At 45.2% G+C, this 22,341-nt stretch overlaps 1 protein-coding gene across 5 annotated transcripts in view; it reads left to right on the forward strand.

Moving 5' to 3' along the window:
- Positions 1 to 16,661: 16,661 nt before the first annotated feature.
- Positions 16,662 to 22,341, forward strand: part of SLC38A1 (solute carrier family 38 member 1) — a 71,331-nt gene continuing 65,651 nt past the window's right edge. For 4 of the 5 annotated variants that reach the window (XR_008373277.1, XR_008373278.1, XM_053555890.1 and 1 more), the window contains exons 1-2: positions 16,662 to 17,771; positions 18,005 to 18,111. The gene's annotated coding sequence lies outside the window, so the exon portion shown is untranslated. Of the gene's footprint in view, positions 18,112 to 22,341 lie in introns of all 5 variants that reach the window. The other variant, XM_053555891.1, reaches the window with a different exon arrangement.

The raw sequence follows: 22,341 nt of genomic DNA on the forward strand, positions 1-22,341 counted from the left end.
GAATAGTCATCACTGAAAAATGCTGGAGTAGAAGGTGCTTCTGAAAATTTCTCCTTTCCCCCACACCCTTTTTCTGTCCCTCTAGGCCAGGGATCCTCAAACTGCAGCCCGCGGGCCACATGAAGCAGTGTGAATTGTATTTGTTCCCATTTTGTTTTTTACTTCAAAATAAGATATGTGCAGTGTGCATAGGAATTTGTTCATAGTTTTTTTTTTTTTAACTATAGTCTGGCCCTTCAACAGTCTGAGAGACAGTGAATTGGCCCCCTGTTTAAAAAGTTTGAGGACGCCTGCTCTAGGCTGATTTCCCTTTTTCACTTAATAGAAAGAGCACTTCTACTTATTGTTGCTAAACGATTACCAGCTGGTGAAAGATGAGGCCGCTCACTTCATACCAACAATATGACAACTGCAGGAATCTTGGGGAGGAATACTTCCCCTACTGGGCAAAAAAAGCACTCTGCAGAAACCGCAGCTTCAATTCAGACTTAGACGCCTCACAGGAAAAGCAGAACCTCTAAATGTCACTTTTCTTTCTTAAAGAGTATGACATTTTTCTCATTATAAAACTTAGTGTAGAAAAATGAAAAGAAATGCAAATGATTTAAAGATCATAAAATTGCTTTCACCCGGGAATAGCTACTAATACTATATATTTTTTTAATTCCTGGCCTTTAAAAATTCCGTGACATATATACTGTTTTCTAAAACATGGCCAGGTGCAGTGGCTCATGCCTGTAATCCCAGCACTCTGGGAGGTGAATGCAAGTGGATTGCCTGAGCTCAGGAGTTCAAGACCAGCCTGAGCAAGAGCAAGACCATGTCTCCATAAATAGCTGGGTGTTGTGGCGGGCGCCTGTAGTCCCAGCTACTCGGGAGGCTGAGACAAGAGAATCACTTGAGCCCAAGAGTTTGAGGTTGCTGTGAGCTATGACGACACAGCACTCCACCCAAAAAACAAAACCAAACAAAAACAAAAATACACAAAAAATACATTTATAAGATGCAATTTTTAATCCTGCCATTTGAAAATTAGACTGCATATACTAGTTTTCTATTTTACTTTCAGTTAACATTTTATTAACTTTGCTGCAAAAATACATTTTTAATGTTTGATGTATCATACCCTGACTTCAGAGGCCATTCCTCTGCAGCTTTGCTATAACGTTAGTACATCTGACTCCCCTTTCTTTATTCCTTAACTCCACCGAATCCTCATGGGCATTTAACACTCTATGGCTTCAGTGAAAATTAAGCTCAGGAAGAGGAAAAGCAGGCCATCTGTGCAGGAAGGTAAACCAGTGCAAATTAAATGGGGTGTGAAAAAAAGGCACTTATGCTCTTTAAATACCTGCTACTTGAGAGAAATGCTTACCTATGTACAGAACTAATCACTGAACACACAGGCTCCAGGTAAATGACCGGTTCTGAATATTCTTTGTTCAAAACGCGAAAGCAATCTTCATTTTCAAAATAATCTTTTATATCTCAAAAATGACCCAAGAAATTTTGATGAAACCTTAAACATTTCAAGGATGTTAAGTCACACACACACACACAAAACCTCTGTCTCTGTCTATGGGGCCATATTCCTCCCGGCTCTGCTTACCAGCTGAGTTATTTGGGACTTTTTCTGTTTATGTAGAGCTGTTTGCTCACACATTGCCACCTCCTTCTTACTGATGGGTTTATGTACCTCTCTGCCCCCCTTTTTTCTATTTCTACCATCACACATCTCTTTCTTGTCTTCATCCAAACACGTATAGTGGACTAGCGCAGTAACTGAGAATGCAGAATTTGTAGTCACGCTGAGTGTTAAATTCTGTCTATAGCAACCGATGCAAGTAACGTACCCTCTCTGTCCCTCAGTCTCCAATCTGACAGTGGGGATGACAGTAGCACTTTCCCTCCACGTTGCCCTACCACTCAGGGCCATTGTGAGGAGCACATGTGTTACTTTCTGTTAAATACTTAAGAATAGTGTCCAGAATCCAGTTAGCACTTGATCGATGTTGCTAGTATTATTATTTCTGAAGGAGCTTCCGGGATGTTTTCTCGGCTCACAGGCTCTCCAGGCCCCCACAAGAGTAACTAATAGTTACCTCTCCTGCCCGTTGAGTGCCTCCCATGTGCCAGCTTTGGTCTGTGCTCCTTGTTACATGTTTGATTTTTATTCCTGGCAACGATTTGTGTGTTAGCTATTATCCTCCACGTTGCAGATGAGAGAACTGAGGCTGGGAAAAGTTCCAGTCCATCTATCACAATTTCTTTTAAAAGCTGTAACATCCTTTCTAGTCACACTATTTCTTTGCTCAAATGTCCACAAGATAGTCTGTTAACTGTCCCTACCTTACTTTGGCCTTCTAGTCACAGTATTGGGTCCACCTCATTCTCACTGTCACCCGACACAGCCATTCCAAGTGTAACCCCTGCCTTTGAAGCTCCAGTCCTGAGGTTCCTTTTGTTTGAGACAGAGTCTCAAGCTGTTGCCCTGGGTAAAGTGCTGAAGCATCACAGCTCACAGCAACCTCAAACTCCTGCGCGTAAGCAATTCTTTTGCCTCAGCCTCCCAAGTAGCTGAGACTACAGACGCCTGTCACAACATCTGGCTATTTTTTTTGTTGTAATTGTCATTGTTGTTTTAACTGGCCTGGGCTTGGTTGGAACCCACCAGCCTTGGTATATGTGGCCAGTGCCCTGTCCACTGAGCCATGGGCACCACCCTGAGGTTCCTTTTTATTCTGCTCATGCCTCTTCCTTTCTTCATTACCCTTCATTTTTATTGTAAGACAAAGAGTTAAGTCTGCACCATGTCCTAGAAGTATAGTGAAGGAGTGTTCTTATTCTTCTGAGAGTACGTCACCCACATTGGACATCCCTGAATTTAACTATGCACACACCTGTAGTCCCAGCTGCTCGGGAGGCTGAGGCAAGAGAATCGCGTAAGCCCAAGAGTTAGAGGTTGCTGTGAGCCGTGTGACGCCACGGCACTCTACCCGAGGGTGGTACAGTGAGACTCTGTCTCTATAAAAAAAAAAAAAAAAAAAATCCATGTATGCCCTCAAGGATAAAATAATTGGTATATGGAACAAAACATAATTTTGGAACAAAACATTATTATTTTAAGATTTGTTTCCAGCAAACGACAAAGAGAGTTCTGGTGGCTGAGGTGGCCAAATTGGCAGTGATGGTTTTAACACACTGCATCTTAGCCCTCAGTGTGCACAGCCATCACTGAAGGAGCTGGACTCAGTGGGGTGGAGCCTGAGCTTCTGCATACCCAGCGGCTGATATCAATGCTGCCAATTCTTGAGGAGCAAGGGTTGAGCAGACATTCTCAAGGAAGAACTGGAAGAATTAATGGAGGACCATACAAAACTACCAACAAAGAGATAGAAAAAACAAAAATAATCCGCAGATGAAAAATATCAATTAAGGAATGGGAAGATCCAAAGCTTCAGTTTAAGGGATTTCGGGTATAAATTTGACAGGGGGCATTTTTTGTCTTTAATATTAACTTTAGACCTTAACTCTGGACTGCTGTCTTGCACCTCTCCACCACAGAGTGTGTCCCCTCCTGTGTTCCATGTCCAGCACTTGGTTAGACTTCTTTAGAGGTCAGCAAATTTTACAGGTACATGTGCAAAATATTGAGGAAGCAGTAATGGGTGGGGGGGGGTGCAGACAACAAGATTAGTAGGAGTTAGAATTAGAGACTTTGGGGGAGTGGGATGGTCCAAAGCAACATCACTAAACAAAAATCTGAGACAGAAGGTCTGAAAGTGGAATTGCCAAAGTGAGCACACATCACCTAGAGTGGAACCTCCACAGCTGACCACCTCCCGACATTGGCCACCTGCTTAAGGTGGCCTCATTTTCATAGACTGGACACACTCCACATGTACATATGAGCACTGTAGGCCCCGTTCCTTATGTTGGTATCTCTGTATGTTGACCACTTGGGTACAGTCCCTTGGGTGGTCAACTCACAGACAGTTTCTACCATATTTGAAATTTTAAAGCAGGGGATGCATTGTCAAAACACCTGCAGCGGACGGCTGAGGGCACTGGGAGTTCTTCTGTTGAGGAAGAGAAGATAAGACAGATTGAGGGGCTGGCCCTCCGTGGGGCATGGGGTGGGAACTGCAGAGAGAATAAAGGAGAAGCTGCTCCCAGATATCTAGAGCCTCTGTCATGGCATTAACATCCTCGAGAGGCTAGAAGACCACGTGTCAGCAAATGATGATAGCGAATGATGGAGGAATATTTTGTGGAGGAAATGATCCTATGGAGAAATACGTTATGAAGGAAACACCAGTGTTCCAGTTTGTAATGCTGCATTTCCATGATGCTTTTAAGACATGGCCACTCACTCAGCTGACACCTGCATTGGCACTAGGCAGGGTGGACCTGCCCTTGGGCAGTGATGTGCATAGGCCCAGCCTGTGGCGATCAGGGCAGGGCTATCCCCAGACCCCACACCTGTGCTCGAGTGGCAGAGGAGGTGAACAAGGCAAGTCTGTCCTAAGACCTTGGGATGATGTTTGGGTGAGTGCAGGTGCATGGCAGCCCTGCTACTGGTGGCAGGGGGTGGGGGGTTGGAGATGTGGGGGAAGTGTTGCTCTCCATGGCCACAGCCCCAGGCAGGTAGCTCTCAGGCTCTAGTAAGTGGGAATTTTGGCAATTTCTGTCTCAAAGTCAGCCTTCCTGGTATACTATAACACTTGTTTCCTGGGGTGTAGGACACTGCATGTGCTAGAATACTGGGGACCTGGCTGTATTACTGAGTCCAGCCAGTGTCAGGCCACTGCAGCCCTGGCAGTGGACTTGGGAGGATATCAGTGGGGCGCCAGGGATTTACAGATGTAGCAGTTTTGGGGCCCTAGGGCAGGAAGCAGTCTGATGGGGAGTGGGCTCTCAAAATGGTGCCACGAGGTAGCTGCTTGGATTTTGGGTGAGGTGTAGGGGTTGGACCCAGCACAAACTCCCTGTCTGAAACCACATTGTCACAAGGACTCCAGGCAGCTTCCTGTATTAGTCTCAGGGCCTATGAAGGCTGAGGGCTTCTCCCATGGCTAGGATTGCAGGAGTCCACAGTGGGGATGTGGACCTCTGGGCATCTCCCGCTAACCTTTTCCCTGCACTAGGGAGCCTCTTCTGGCTCCTAGCCAGTCATGGCCGGACCATCTGCCTCACTTCCTTCTCTTTCCCTCCCTCAGATGTTCTCAGTTGCTCCCCTGCTGAGTTCTAGCATTCTTTCTTACACAGTTTATTGGACTTTTGATTATCTAGCTACTGTTTTAGTGCTTTTTTATGGAGTGCCATGCCAGGTGCCTTCCATCAGCCATCTTAAAGTGCCCCACTCCCAGTATCAAGTACTTTAAAATAATGCCACATTTTAACCCCGCAATTCTACTTATAGAAGTTGATTCTATGGAGATAAACAGAAGTGGGCACAAAGTATTATACATAACACAAATAAGTGAAAATCTGAAATTGATGAGACTTGTAAAATCATTATGACAGAATATTTTGTGGATATTAGAATTTACATATTTGAAAAATTTTTTATGATATAATAAAATCATCATAACTTAATATCACATACTAATACAGAATTGTGCATGATTTTAAATGAATATGCACATAAATGAAATGATATACATGTCAATAGTAGTTAACTACGGCCTATAGACATATGGATGGTTCTGGTTTTCGTCTTTACATTCTTCAGATTGGCTGCATTTTTAAGTTTTCTAAAAAATTGTGGGGTCTGGGGATAGCCCAGCCCTGATCGCCGCAGGCTGTACTTATGCACATCACTGGAGGGGCCCAAGGGCTGGGCCACCCTGCCCAGTGCCAATGCAGGTGTCAGCTGAGTGAGTGGCCATATCTTAAAATTGGATTAAAATTAAAATCCAATTTTAATATGCAAAATTTTATTTTTTATTTATTTGTTTTTTAAAATGAATTAATTAATGTTTTTGTTGAGATAGAGTCTCACTTTATCACCCTTGGTAGAGTGCCGTGGCATCACACCTCACAGCAACCTCAAACTCTTGGGTTTAAGCGATTCTCTCACCTCAGCCTCCCAAGTAGCTGGGACCACAGGCGCCGACCACAACACAGGGCTATTTTTTGTTGCAGTTGTCACTGTTGTTTTTAGTTGGCCTGGGCAAGGTTCGAACCCTCCACCTTCGGTATATGTGGCTGGCACTGTCACCATTGTGCTATAAGCATCAAGCCATAATTTGCAAAATTTTAATTTTGCAAGTGTGTGTGTGTATTTAAAGAGTGAACGAGAGGTAAAGATTTGGAGACATGTTATTAACTATTCTTTGGAGAAGTTTGGCTCTTACATAGAAGATGAGAGCTGTAGGTAGAGAAATGTATAATCAAGGAAAATTCCCTCCCTTTCTTTTGTCCTCTCTCTCCTCCCCTTCCCTTTATTTCTCTTTTAATGATTGAATACTTTACAGTTGGTTAAACAAAATGAAAACACAGAAGTAAAATAAACTCAGAAGGAAGTTTCCAGAGGAGATGAGCATCAGATAAAGAAGGCTGCAAAAGGAATTAACTTGGAACACATCCATTGAATGAACAAATGGATAAACAAATGAACCAACGCCAAGCAGTAGGATGACTTTCCAACGTTCTGTTAGAAGGAAAGATCAGTGCATTTTTTAATTGATCAAAATGAACTTATTTAATACAGGGGAAGAATTGTTGACTTCATTATTAAATTGATACGGTTACATGGTTCATGTCTGTATAATTTTTAAATAGTAACTGTTGTAAGAAAAGCAAGGAGAAACAACCGAACAAATTAACTTGTAACTCTTCTTTTAAACCATAAATTTTAATTAGACTTCTTTTACAAATGCTCACTTCACCCTGAGAATGTGACTTGGAGAATGTTAGCACACTTATCCAGATAATTCTAGAAAGAAAACTATACTTGCTATTAAGGAAGGGTAATTTTTCAAGTGGTTGGGGTTCTGAATTTTCCAGGTAGTTTGTATAAACTAGAAAACTGTTAAATTAAATAAATTAGTTTTTAAATATAGGCTGAGGTTCTTTTTCCCCCTTTAAAAATGACATTCAATAGATACTTACTCTTGGTGTTTTAAAATTGTAATTTAGATGGCGCCTGTAGCTTAGTGGGTAGGGTGTTGGCCATATACACCGAGGCTGGCAGGTTCGAACAAGGGCAGGCTAGCCAAAAACAACAATGACAACTGCAACAACAACAACAACAAAAATGGCATTGTGGCACCTGTGATCCCAGCTACCTGGGAGGCTGAGGCAAGAGAATCCCTTGAGCCCAGGAGTTTGAGGTTGCTGTGAGCTATAATGGCACAGCACTCTACCCAGGGCGACAGCTTGAGACTCTGTCTCAAAAAAAAAAAAGAAAAAAGTAATTTATTCACACAGGATTCCAAACATAGTTAGAGTTCCAAAAATTTCTATATGTTTTATTTGTGTATATAAATCACTAAAGTTTAAGAACTTAGCTAAGTATAAATTTGATTTTTGTACTTTTAAAATTCTTTATTTTTTTTTTAACCTGAAATTTAAATTAAATGTAAAGAATTAAAGCTACTTAACTGGAAAGATATTCTACTTATTCATTCATTCAACAAATATTTATTGAGCTTCTATTATGTGCGAGGTGCTTGAAAACCATTAAGAACACAGCATTTACTCTTGTGAAGCTTGCAGATTAGTGAGGAAGACAGTTTCTGAATAAACAATTTCAAGGTAGGGAAACATAAGCCTCTAGTTTGGGCTTCAGAAATGGTCCCCCAATGAAGTGGTTTCTAAACTGTAATGGAGAAATTAGGAAGGTAAGAGTGGATAAATAGAGTACAGCTAAGAGATGCTTATGAAAGATTTATGAAAGATTATTAAGTGGACTGTAGTCAGACGATACTGGAATTCTTGTTTAGATGAATAGGTGGGTGGTGGCCCTTGCTCAGCCTATAAATCAGAAGGCTTCCTGTCACTTACAGTACTCAGGTATCTTAAAGAAGGTACAAAGGGACGACTATGTGCCCTCTTTGATTTGTCCCCTTTCGGCATATTTCAAGGTACTGCCATTTCTGTGTGCTTAGTTGAATGAATTAACAAATCAAATCACCTTTTTTAACTTGTCCTCCCCCATATGGATAAATGGACTTGAAAGATTCCTCTAAATAGGCTTCATATTTAAAAAATAATAATAACACAAGCACAAGAACACAAGAAAAAGTAGAGCTGACACTTTTGCTTCTAGTAAGAGCTCTTTGACTGGTCACAATATAAAGTAAAGCAGTGGTCATCTAATCAACTGTGATGAGAAGTCTGTGAGAACAAATTCAGAATTATGAAGTAGGGTTCCTGGGTTCTCCCATCATCCTTAATGATGACCCTCATCTAAGTGTGCCTTTGTAGATTGACAATGAGAAAAATAAATCTTTTTAAATCTGTGAGTTCTCTCTTCAGCTTCAACAACCACTAAAGCCAAGAGTCAAAATAATCCAAATTTGGAACCACACTTATGAATCGCTGTACCACAAGGTATTAAACTAAGATTTAAAAAAAAATCATAAAGTATATTGAATCAAATTTCTCCCTTTAAAATGATAATATTTTAGTAATAATTAGAAATGTTTTTAGCAGTTGAATACTGTCAACAAATACATCAAAAATGTAAAACTGTATGCAAATTTTTAATTTTGTGAATGCTTTTAATGCAGATAATAAATAGGAAAGCACACATTTTTGTTATTGCCAAATATTATGCATACATGCACATATTATGTTGAATAAGTATAATCAAGATATTTTAAATGATGAGATGTGTTGCCCTTTGGAGAAAACTTCTCCAGGAGTGAATTGATGGGCTCATGCTAGTGATGGTTGTGAGGATGGTGGAAAGTGAGCAGATGCCAGAAGTATTTAGGAGGTGGAATGACAGAACCAGCAATATTCCTTTCAAAATGCACATTGGGTCATGGCCGTTAAATGTTTCTCATCTAAACCCTTAACATAAAGAAGGTAGAACCCAAACAAAGGTCATACCCTCAGAGAGCCCTTGGTGATTCTAAGGTCAGCACGTGGTAGAACCCAAACAAAGGTCATACCCTCAGAGAGCCCTTGGTGACTCTAAGGTCAGCACGTGGTCCCGGATTACTTTCACAGTCACGCTCAGAGCTTTTCCTCAGAGCACTTATCTCTACCTGAAATTTCTTCATACACTGGCAAGATCATTTGAGTTCTATCTGCCTCTCCAACTTCAAGCTTCATGGAAGACTAGGAGAATGCCTGGCACAGTAAATGTTAGTTGAAAGAGTGACTTAATTAGTAGTGAAGAGCGAAGGGAATGAACCAAGATATCCCCATACGAGTAATTTAGTTTGAGCCACTGTGCCCATAATAATGCCATTTCCCAGGATGGCGCTTACAAAAAGGGAAGAGGGTTTAGGTTGGGGGGAGGAAAACCAATGACTGCAATTTTGGACATGTTACATTTGAATAAAAGACTTTGAACATTTTATAAGAACATAAATGTGTGTTTACAAATAACCATACATATGCATCAACAAAAGACTATCAATTTGGAATCTCTGGTTAAAATTACCCTCTTTAGGATTATGAAATAATTGTGTATGCCTAAAATGTAACCAAATAAAGGGTCCTTCAAAATCAAGCATACTGAATATTACTTGGTGTTTCTTATTTTAAAAACAACCCTTTAAAAATGGAAGCCTATTTTAGTAAAGCATGCTACTCTACTCAAAGTAATACATAAGTGAACTGTGTTTTCAGCCTCAGCACTGCCTCTAGGTCCCGGAGCTCCTGCAGAAAAAGAGAAGTAACCAGTTTGATGAAAATATTTCAGATTGTATATAAAACCAACACATTGCACCCCATGATTGCATTAATGTACATAGCTGTGATTTAATAAAAAAAATTAAAAAAAAGAGTAGAGCAAATAATTGATCGTTTACATTAAAAGTACATGGACAAGTAATTTGGCCCAAGTAAATTAGAAACCTTATTTTATAATCTACAAATCTGACTTTATTAAAATCCACTTGAAATAAAAATAAGAAAAAGAGAAGAAAAGATGTTTTCATACTTTGGCTCACACAAAGCAGCCACCTGCAGATCCACTAAAGGTAAAGCATTCCGGAAGCAGTGGGCTACAAAAGCCTCGAGCAAGAGTGCGCCCTCTCCTGGACGGGCGAAGAAACCCCCTGGCTACATGACGGTACAGTGGCGCTCAGTGTCAGAAGTCCACCGAACTTGTGATTCGCAGACTTCCTTTCCAGCATCTGGGGCGAGATACTGGTCAGGACTTCAAAACAGATCTGCGCTGAGTGCAGCTATTGGTGCTTTGCAGGCAAGTGAGGCCTATCTGGTTGGTCTTTTTAAGACACCAGCCTGTGTGCTGTCCCTGCCAAACATCTAACAATTATGCCAAAAGACATCTAGCTAGGATGCCGCAACATGGTGAATGTTTAAGATTCCACCTTGGTGGGAAGACATTTCATCTCAAATAAAAAGGAAAAAAAAATTTCTCTTCTTCCTGTTGGTAGTTCTGAATATTAGTAGTTTTTTCCCCATGGGATCAAAACCTACCTAAGTATATGATTGTGAATGGAAAAGTGGGGAATAGAAATCAGGTATTGGCAGGTTTTCCATTTTCATTTGTGTGTGAATTTTTCATGTAAATGCAGAGATGTGAAGCATTAATGCCAGTCAAAGTGTTTTAGTGAGCATGTTTCAGCAGTTCGACTTTATAACCATTATAAATAAATCTGATAATTTTTCTGGACAATGCCGGCATTTGGATTTTTTAAAACCAAGTAAATTTCTCATTGACAGCAGCATTTTTATCATACAGTAGACGCCATCCATTCACTATGCTTTTCTGAGTTGTCTTACATGCAAGTACATGTTTTTAATGTCTTATGCACTGTTCCTCTAAGTTTGCTATTAAAATACATTAAACTATTAAAAAATGCACGAGATTCTTCCCCTTAAATACTATCAGCAATAAAAACAAACAAAAACAGAAAAGAACCTATTCCCCCCAAAGCTACTCTTTCAGCAGAAAAGACAAAAAACACATTTCTGTTCAGCAAGATCTTAGAATCAAACAGGAGCCCATGGGAGCATGCCTACAGCGCCCAAGATGAGCCAGCTCTGGTCCTGACTGAGGCAGCTCACGCAGGGCACTTGTGACTCCTTTCTGGTATTCCCATCTTCTGAGCTTGTCATTCATTTCCTCATTTTCTCACCTATATCCTCACTGTCCTTGATGCCTTTGATCGCTTCCCTGCTAATTGATTTTGTTTCTCTTGGTCTTAGATGAAGAGTGTTTTTCTGGCTATATCGCCCTTGGATGCCCAAGCTGGGAAATGGGAAAGGAGGAATTATCACATTGGGTCAGAACTGAGAACAGTCGGCCTTGCTTCCTGTTTCTTAATATATCTCTTAGAGCTTGTGGAAGATTCACAGCTCTCCTCCAGCCCAGCCATCTGTGTATTTAATTTGAACTATTATGAATTTATGTTCCCTTGCTTTGAATGAATATTTTTAAACATGCCTTTTACCTTTACTTGACTGATTCCAAAGTCTGTTCTTGTAGCTTCCGGGCCATTAGGGAACTGCTTTGTGTGTTATTTTTAGGGTGCAGATTCCCAGAAGTAACATCAATAGTATCTAAATTTCTCCTACTTATTGCCAACTTATTTTCCAGTAATAATTATTATTATTGATTGAATCCTTAAGTTGTGAACTATTTCAACTACTTTACATGTAGTAACATAAATACTTCACATAACCTCATAAGGCAAGTATTCTTACTTCTATTTATTCATTTATTTATTTATTTTTTTTGTTGAGACAGAGTCTCAAGCTGTCACCCTGGATAGAGTGCCGTGGCGTCACAGCTCACAGCAGCCTCAAACTCTTGGGCTCAAGCAATCCTCTTGCTTCAGCCTCCCAAGTAGCTGGACTACAGGCACCCACCACAACGCCCAGCTATTTTTTGATTGTAGTTGTCATTGCTGTTTGGCAGGCCCGGGTGGATTCGAACCCACCAACTCAGGTGTATGTGGATGGTGCCCTAGCCGCTGAGCTACAGGTGCTGAGCCAATTTATGTATTCATTTATTATTTATGAGACAGGGTTGCCTGGGCTAGAGTTCAGTAGCATCATCATAGCTCATTGCAACCTCAAACTCCTGGGCTTACGTGATCCCCCTGCCTCAGCCACCCAAGTAGCTAGGACTACAGGCATGCACATAATTTTTCTATATTTGGTGGGGGGGGTGTCTTGATATGTTGTTCAGTGTGGCCTTAAACTCCTAGCCTCAAGTGAGTCTCCCAAAGTGCTAGGATGACAGGTGTGAGCCACCACACCTAGCCTATCTCCATTTTAAATATGAGGAAACTGAGGCATAAATAAATAAGTTGCCCAAAGTCACAAAACTTATAGATGAAGACCCCAGAGCCCTTATTCTTAACCACTAACTTTGCTACTAATTTTTTTTTTTTTACCAATTTACACTGACACTGTCAGCAGGTACAGATGCTAGTCTCCATTCTGGAACATTTCTGTTTTTTAATCAATATATTTTTATTGATGCAAACTTAACTTTCTTTCTTTTTTTTTTTTTTCAAACTTAACTTTCTTACCTTAAAGTTAAGGTTGAGATTGGAAGTGGAGGCCCAACTATTTTCTGATACCCTCGTTCTCCTCATTCATCTGGGGGAATGGGAGTTGAGGAGTGAAGCTTCACAGCTGTTTCAGTACGGGGTGAACATAATAACATACTTTGTGCGTGTAAACGTGGGCCTTGAAAATGCATTGCCCCGGGTGGCGCCTGTGGCTCAGTCGGTAGGGCGCCGGCCCCATATACCGAGGGTGGCGGGTTCAAACCCGGCCCCGGCCAAACTGCAACCAAAAAATAGCCGGGCGTTGTGGCGGGCATCTGTAGTCCCAGCTACTCGGGAGGCTGAGGCAAGAGAATCGCTTAAGCCCAGGAGTTGGAGGTTGCTGTGTGAGGCCACGGCACTCTACCGAGGGCCATAAAGTGAGACTCTGTCTCTACAAAAAAAAAAAAATGCATTGCCCCATTCTTATTTCTGCAAAGGGTGCAAAATAATAACAGGTGTCATTTATTGAGCACTTATGCACAAAGCCCTGTGCTTAACTACTCTGTAGGCATCAGGTCATTTGATCATCAGATGGGTATCATTACTCCATTTTGCAACAAGCTAGGGAGTTGCACTCACAGATGACCTACATAATGACGCATGTCAGGCAAATTAGACATCATACAACTCATTGCAAGTTTCCAGGACCGATCATTTGGCCACGGGTTCTTAGTTAACTTGAATGGATGTGAAAGTATTGTCATATAGTTGCAATACCTAATGGACTCCACTCCCATCACCCGCAACAGATAAAAAGTGTATGTGATCTTACAAAAGCTGACCCAGGCCAAAATCAGAGACAATAGACATTTTTTAAAGTGGCTCATTCTGGAATTTTAATTTAAATTCAGTGTAGAGTTAGTGGAGGTGGCTGACCTCCTGACAGAATCAATCACAAATCTGGTGAGATCACATGTTCACCATGATGCTGGAAGAGGTGACCAACGGCCCCTGTCACATGCTGCCCACTGAGTAGGGCGAGGCTACAGAGCACCACATATCTTCAGAAGGATGGACCAGACAGTCTGGGGGCTTCTTTAACTGAAAATTTACTCTTTGCTGTGGCCACTTCACTAACTTCTAGTCCAAAGGACATAGAAAATGAGAGTAAATCAGGCAAAGAAATGTGATTACAGGAAGGGGGAAAGGGAGCGGAGGGAGGGTGATTGGTGGGATTACACCTGCGGTGCATCTTACAAGGGTATATGTGAAATTTAGTAAATGTAGAATATAATTGTCTTAACACAATAACTAAGCCAGGAAGGCTATGTTAACCAGTGTGATGAAAATGTGTCAAACAGTCTATAAAACCAGTGTATGGTGCCCCATGATCGCATTAACGTACACAGCTGTGATTTAATAATAATAATAAAAAAAAGAAATGTGATTACACCAGTCAAGAAAACCCAACAATTTTAAAGACCATTTGTTGTTTTAGGGCATTATAAATAGGAATAAACTACTCATTTCAGAATAAACTACTTATTTTCTAATGAGGTAGTATTTCTTCATTTGATGGCTGTACTGCTTTTGTTACAAGTAGGAAATGTGCAAGGCACTTATTCTGAAATAACCTCACCAGCTGACTTTCCTATTTTTTCATCAGTGTTAAAAATCAGATTGTTCTATGACAGTCCTTTGTAGGTTAAAAAAAAGTAGACTCAGAAAATAGTTTGATCCTATTATTCCAAATTCTTACACAAGCAGACTGCTGCTATCTGCCCAGATGTATTTAAACTCCATGGAGGAAAGCCCATATTCTCTGTAGGCGCACAGCTGGTGGTGGCCCCTTCTGCGGCTGTCCTATTGGCCAATCCAAATGGGGAGCAAGTGCAACCCGGGTTGAGTACAGGGTGAAGCTGGCATGACAGCAGACGTGGCTTAAATTCAGGCTGAATCCTCTTTGGGGTACAATTGTTCTTTCTTTACAAGCTGCCCCCCTTTCTAGAACCACATCACAGGAGCTTATGAGGCGACTAGAAAACTCCCAGGTGACCTAAAGTTCCCCACTTCTCCTTTCACAGAATAAATCCCTTCCCTAGCCTCACTTTCAAAGCAGATACAGACATTTTCTCGCTTCTTTTTTTCTCGGTGTCCTGACTACCTTAGTGCCATTTTGTTAAATCTGTTCAGTTGGGAAAAGTCCTCAGAGAACATTAGATATATCAACAGGCCCTTTGACCTCATGAACCTACAGCAAACTGACTCCCTGGACTTTCTGAAAACAGGGCAGAAAGCTACCATCTAGTCCTCCAAAGAGGGTTGTTCCAGAATTGGGGAATATTTTAGAGCCAGCCATAGAGAACTAGCTTGGGAGTCAGCTCTGGATTCAAAGCTTGGAGGTGCCAATGAACCCCAAGTGTGAATTTGGGATTAATTTTCTAATCTTCGACTCTGGCACTGGGATGATCTATACTGTTAGGAATGTCGTGAGAATTAAATGAGAGACCATCTGCAGGTGCCTACCTGCAGCTGGTCTCTCAGTAAATGCGCGGCCAATAGGCACCCGCATCAGGACATCCCCGCCCCAACGTGAGACCACAGCAACTGGGTTCAGGGTACCAAGCTACTGACATGACGTCTGCAAAGAAGTTTCACCTCCAAGCCATCCTGAAGAACAACTCACAGACGTTGCCCAGCTCTTCCCGAACGCTGCCCCTTCCCACCCCTCCCTGAACACTAATTCTCCACACGGCAACAGTCCTTCAATGCAGTGTCCACATGAATGTTCACTCCAGTTCCAGGCTGTCAACTAAAATCCAGAGGAGGGGTGAAGATCCTTGCGAACTCTATTCCCAAGACTATCTCCTTGCAGATGTTTGCAGCATCACAGTTAAGACTGAGCATGGACTTTGAATTCAGACCTGGGTGGGAATCATTTCTTTTTTCACTAATTACTGTCTCATGTGAACAAGGCCAGTTTAGCCTCTTTGAACTTGCTTTCTTGCTTATACAAAGAGGACAATACCTAATTGAGAGAGTGAAGGGATTCAGTGAGATAACATTTACATGTGTAGTCCTGAGTACAGTGCTTGGCACTTAACAGGAGCTCAATTCGTAACTACTGATCCGATTCAAAAGGTGCGAGGTAACCACAGTCTTTCCAGCGTGTTGGGAGCTAGCAAGTTAAGCTAAAACCAAAATCAAAAGATAAGCTTGACGTCAGGTTCTTTTTAAACAGACACTGATGAATACACATTCTGCCTTTAATGAGTATTTCCACAGGCCTAGGGAGCTGTGGCTCAGAGTTTATTTACGTCACTTTTTCGGATTTATAACCTTATTCAGAAGAGGCATCTGTGCCAGGCAGGTGCACACCGCTTCAAATCAGTAATTTTATGCTAAATTCCCTTCTTCCGGTAAGTTAGGTAGAAAGAACCAGCTTTTCGATGAATTAAAGAATGCTCCTATCTTGTGTGAACTATTATTCTCTTTTTTACAAATTGGGAAAACAGAACTAGGACAAAACCTAAGCCGGTAGGGAGGAGTAAGTTTCAGAAGAACGTGAATGCGGGTCGGTCTTTTTGCCTCTCCTGGTTGCACTGACCTTCCCGTTTCTCGAATTTATTCAAGAGCATGCCTTCCAAATAGAGTTCTCAGGAAGCCACCGCCGAGCTAATGAAGACTATACACCGCCATGCGAAGGGAGTGGGAGTTTCCGTCAGTTGGGAGGCGTGTAAGATGTGGCTGGAGGCGCAGCCGCTCCAATAGGCGACTACTCGGTGTGCCTGCCTGGAACGCTCCAGGTAGAATAATTTTTGAATCATGATTCACCTTCCCTTTCTCGTTTTGATGAAACGCGGAGACTGAGCCATAGCTGTCAACAAGAGCTCGAGTTTCCACCCCGCAAATTCGAGCTATAATGACAGTCTAATTGGGTGACGCACAGGTAGGATTTCCTGTCACCATTTTAAGGAGGCACAACTCCTCCGCAAGAAGTGCCCGGTTAAAAGGGACTGTGTCTGAGACAAAGAGTCAGCACCGGAGAGGGAATGGCCCGGCTGTTCCTGCCCCCTCTCTCGCCCCGCACTGTCCCCAAGCTCCATCAACCCCGACGCGTCGGGTCCTTGGGACGGAATCACGTGGGGTCTTCGCGCCCTGAGAGAGCTGCCCCGACCCCTTCGCGTCCAGGCAGGTGCGCGCAGGGAGCTCTGCAAATCCTTCTGGTCGCGTCACACTCAGTCCCTTAAACCGAGCTCCAACAGAGCAGATCTCAGGAAAGGCTGGCGAGGACTGCGGGTGCTGGATCCGGAAGAGAGGAAGCGCCACCCGCTGCGGGTTGGGGACAAAGGGTTTTCAAAGGTGTCCGCTCGCCCCGCTCCCGCGGCGCTTCGGTCCCCTTTCCGCCAACCCCGGTCGTCTGTGTGTGGTCCCCGAAGCCAACACACCGCTCCATCGCTGCCGGCATCTGCCGGCGTTTCCTGCGGCTCCCAGGGCTGAGCTGGGACCCGCCACTCCCGCGGCCACCCTCGCGCTGCGCCCTACCCACAATGCAACGCCCCTCTCTCCTTTGGCCACGGCTGGGCTCCGGCTGTGCCCAAATGCGGCCCCTCCTCAAGCGCTCAGCCCTCCTTTCCGCCGCCGGTGCCACTTTGGTCGCCCCACTGCCTTCCCTAAGGGTTCCCGCTCTCCAGCTGCCACCGCAGCTGAGTCCTAAGCACGCCACCCGGCCCCAGGGAGACGCTGGGCAGGTGCCCGGCGGCGCGCAGCCTCCACTCCTGCCCGGTGCCACCTCCACTGAGCCCGTCACGCGCGCGCCCCGCAACTCCTCCCCGCTAGTCAATCCGCCAGCTGCGGTCGCTGCATCGTCGGGGAGCTGCTAGAGGGAGGCAGCAAGGCGCGGCCGCCAGCAGTGACACCATGTGACGGGGCACGGCTCAGTGACACGCAGCTTTGGTTAAAGAGCGGGCGCACAGGCGGGGAGGAGAAGTCGCGGGACCGGGAGGAATGGCCTGACTTTTCCGCTTTACACCATCACGAGGCATGGATGCGGGAGCGCCACGAGGCCCCCGGTAGGAGGATGCCGAGGCTTCGCGACCCTCAGCGCCCGCGCATGTCGACGTGAGTGAGAGGCTGGTGAGCAGGGTGTGGGTGGGGGTGGGGGGAGACTCTGCTGCAGTCGGCTCCGAGAGGAGGAGGAGGAGGAGAGCCAGGCGAGCGCGGGTTGGGGCAGCCACACCGCTCCGCCTGAAGGTCGCCGGGAACCTCCGCCCTTCACCTTCCTCGGAAATCCGCCACGCCGCGCCAAGTCTCCCCGCCCAGCCCCCGCTGACCGGGCCACTTCTCCCCGGCAGCCGCAGCCAGACCGTGACACAAAGGACATCACACGGCCGGGGGTTAAAACCCCAGGAGGGCGGACACCTGCACACCGCCTTGGCCACCTTTCCTTTTATTTTCCGAGGTAAGGTGCGTGTCCGTTCCGGGGAGGGTTGAGATGCGGGAGGAGGCGGTAACGTGGAAATCCTTGGTGCCGGCATGAAAGGAGGGAGAGCGCGGTCGTGCGCGATGCGTTTGGATTTTGCCTGTAGGAAAGGAAAAGTCTGGGCAGCGCGACAAAGCGCCGTGGCCTCTGAATTCACCTTCGTGCGGGCTGTGGCTTACTTTTTGGGTCAGTTTTCATGGTGGCAGAGTGTGATGGCAGATTTGGGTACATTTAGCGAGGGTCAGGGACGATGCAGGTCTGGAGGGAGAGCGCGGCAGACGCGAGGGCGAGACGTACCGGAGGACCGAAGACCTTTAGAGGGAGTTTCTCGTGGGAGAAGAGCGCGTGATGTCCCCAGGGTGCCTGGTGCGGCCGGGTAGGAAGCTGAGTCCAGGGGCTGGAGTAGTAAACAGGAGCACATTTGTGAACCCTGCCTTGCAGCCCGTCCTCTGAGGGAGAGTGGGAGGGTGCGGGGAGAAATTACTGAGGATGCTGGCAGTGACTTACTGTCCTTTCCCGCCTTGGAGAGATTCGTCCTAAGAAGCGTGGCAAGGGAGACCGTGCTTTCCCGAGAACCGGGAATCCACTTGTGCCGGCGAACAAAAGGCCACCGCTTGCGCGGGCCCGGGCGCGGACGGCGCTCGCCGCCAGTCCCACCTCCTTGCTGCATCCGCGACACCTCGGTCGCGTCCCAGCACGTTGCCACAGGCGGCCTTTAAACTCGCCAGGTCGCTGCCCGGAGGAAAGCGCGCCTTCCCGGTCGTGCGCGCCCCTCGCCCCACCAATTATCCATCTCCCCGCGCGTCGGGCTCCTCGGCTCCCGCTGAGACGCCGCCAGTCACGCGGCTGCCTGCGCCCGGCTGCTCTAACAAGTCGGCCGGCCTCGGGTTTGCGCTAAACTGTGGTCCAAGACTGCCCGAGTGTATGTGGAGGCAAAAGGGGTTTCGCGCTAACCGCGTCACTTTTGTAGGCTGCCTTGGGCTGGGGAACGTGGTGCTACGATTTAGAGTCCTTTGTCTCGCTCTGCGGTGCGGACCTGGGGTTTTTACAACCCTGTTTCTCTGTTGGAAACCTAACTGCCCCGCCAGGGTCTCGCACTTTCCCAGAGGAATCCATGGTTATGTACGCAGTAAGAGTGAAAAGGAAGCCTCCGCTGGGAAACGGGATTCACTCGCGTTGGAAAGGGGCTCTGACATCTCTGCACTGGGATTTTACATTTTGCAGTGAAGGGGGAGAGAGAGGTAAATTTATAGTTTGCAGAATGCGGGGCCCAGCCAGGCTGTAATTTGTCACCTTGATAGAAAAAACTGGGCAGCAACTCGCGCTTTCTCTGACGTCAGAAGGACAACGGAAATAAAACCTGAGCTGGGCGGCTGGCTGGCCTCATTGTCCAGCGTCTCACGCTGGGTGCTGGGTGGGTACAGGCGGGTCCGGCCGCAGATCTGGTGCAGACCCTTTGGATTTGGGCTCCACCCCAGCCTCAAAATGGCTTTGCTTTTTATAGTCCCCTGTATTCTCAGAATGTTTCCCTAAGCAGCTGGAAACTGGCCTGTTTTGGTTTGAGGTCTTAATCTTGATAAGGAGATGAGGTTTATTGCTTTCCTTTCTTTCTTTTTTAAAATGTGGTCAATAAGTATCTCCTACCAGGGTTTATGTGCCTGGCAGCAGCCAGCGAGATAAACTTCCGGCTTCCGTGAAGCTTCTATTCTCATGGAGGAAACATCACACACACACACACACACACACACACACACACACACTCGCATAAATGCAGGTATATAAATTTCAGGTATTCTTAGTGCAGTGAAATAAAACGGGATCATGTGATGGGCAAGGAGCTTGAAATAGAGTCATCTGCTGGAAGGGCCTATCTGAGGGGGTGACAATTGTCCTGAGACCCAAATGATGAGAAGGGACCAGCTATTTGAATGATTGGGGTTAGAAGTACAGCAAGGAACTTATTGCATTCTGCTTTGCCTATAATTCAGCAGTTGAGATTAATATGGTTTTTTGTTGTTGTTGTTGTTGTTTGTTTGTTGAGACAGAGTCTTACTATGTCACCCTGGGTAAAGTGCCATGGCATCACAGCTCACAGCAACCTCAAACTCTGGGCTTAAGCGATTCTCTTGCCTCAGCCTCCCAAGTAGCTGGGACTATAGGCGCCTGCCACAACACCCGGCTATTTTTGTTGTTGTTGTTTTAGTTGTGGTTGTTTGGCAGGGCCAGGATGGATTCCAACCCTCCAGCTCCTGTGTATGTGGCTGGCACCCTACCCACTGAGCCTTAGGTGCCAAGCCTTTTTTTTTTTTTTTTTGGATTTTTGAGACAGAACCTCACTCTGTCACTCTGGGAGAGTACCATGGCATCAGCCTAGATCCCAGCAACCTCGAACTTCTAGGCTCAAGTCATCCTCCTACCTCAGCCTCTCCAATAGCTGGGACCACAGGCACCACCATGACCCCCAGCTAGTTTTTCTATTTTTAGTAGAGACCAGGTCTTACTCTTGCTCAGACTCGTTCCCAACTCCTAAGCTCAAGATATTCACTTACCTCATCCTCCCAGAGTGCTAAGATTACAGGAGTAAGCACTGGGCCCAGCAGAGATTAATAGTTCTTTTTTTTTTTTTTTTTTTTTGTAGAGACAGAGTCTCACTGTACGGTCATCCGGTAGAGTGCCGTGGCGTCACACAGCTCACAGCAACCTATAACTCTTGGGCTTACGTGATTCTCTTGCCTCAGCCTCCCAAGCAGCTGGGACTACAGGCGCCCGCTACAACACCCGGCTATTTTTTTGTTGCGGTTTGGCCGGGGCTGGGTTTGAACCCGCCACCCTGGGCATATGGGGCCAGCGCCCTACTCACTGAGCCACAGGCGCCGCCCAGATTAATAGTTCTTAAAGCTGTCTTGGAGTCTTTACATGTATTTTGTTGCTTCTGTATATTTTTATGTTGCTCCCTGAATTAAGGCTGTGTGATGAAAAGAATACCCCACTTAGGAGGCCTGGTGTCTGGCTGTTTCTGCTTTTCCCTTTTCCTTTCCCTGGGTGATCTTCAAGAGCAAAACCTGTGTTCATTCATTATTCCCCTTGTGCCCGGCACATGGTAGCTGCTTAATAAATAAAATGTTGGGTTGAGACTTGTTCATCTCTTTGTGATATTGTTCACACACACCCCATCTCATTATCTGTTCCTCTTCTCCTAAGTTTGAAGTATTACAGTCTACTCTGCCCCTCCTCTCTTCCTGCCCTCTCCACTTTTGAGCAGTGACCAGCCCTTCCAGATACACCTCACACCTGTCCTCTTGTCTTCATTCCCACTCCCCAAGTTCAAGTCCCTGCTACCCAACCTAGACATAGCAATTCCAGTAGCGTGTTGGGATATAAGATTCATGGCACAGATACGGAGGGGCCCTGAAGAATCTAAAGGGAGTGGGCACGGCACATGATTATTAGAAGCCAGTAGTTCATTTCCACACGAAGCTCAGGTGTGGAGCTTTTCTTTTCTTTTTGAGACAGGTCTCACTCTGTTGCCAGGACTAGAGTGCAATGGTATCATCACAGCTTACTCCAATCTCAAACTCCTGGGCTAAAGTGGTTCTCTTGCCTTAGCCTCCCTGCCTCCCAAGTAGCTGGGACTACAAGTGTTCACCACCACACCTGGATAATTTTTCTATACTCTAGGGATTGGGGTCTTGCTGTGTTGCCCAGGCTGGTCCTGAACTCTTGGGTTCAAGTGATCCTCCTGCCTTAGCCTCTCAGACTGCTAGGATTACAGCTACTGCACCTAGCCCTGCTCCCCTAACTCATTCCTGACACTTCCATGAGAATTATATGTCTAAAACTTCATTTCTAAGAATCTCACTTATAAAAACTTCTGGGGGGCTCATCGCCTGTACCACAGTGGTTACAGTGCCAGCCACATATACCGAAGGTGGCGGATTCAAACCCTGCCCGAGCCAGCTAACCAACAATGACAACTGCAACAATAGCTGGGCGTTGTGGCCGGTGCCTGTAGTCTCAGCTACTTGGGAGGCTAAGGCAAGAGAATTGCTTGAGCCCAAGAGTTTGAGGTTGCTGTGAGCTGTGACGCCACAGCACTCTACTAAGGGCGACATACTGAGACTCTGTCTCAAAAAAAATAAATAAATAAATACAAACTTCTGGGGGTTTCTGTTGCCTATGAATACATTCTAAATGACCAGCCCAAGCAAC

This window comes from Nycticebus coucang, chromosome 12 (genome assembly GCF_027406575.1).
Source record: "Nycticebus coucang isolate mNycCou1 chromosome 12, mNycCou1.pri, whole genome shotgun sequence".
Taxonomy (NCBI): Eukaryota; Metazoa; Chordata; class Mammalia; order Primates; family Lorisidae; genus Nycticebus; species Nycticebus coucang.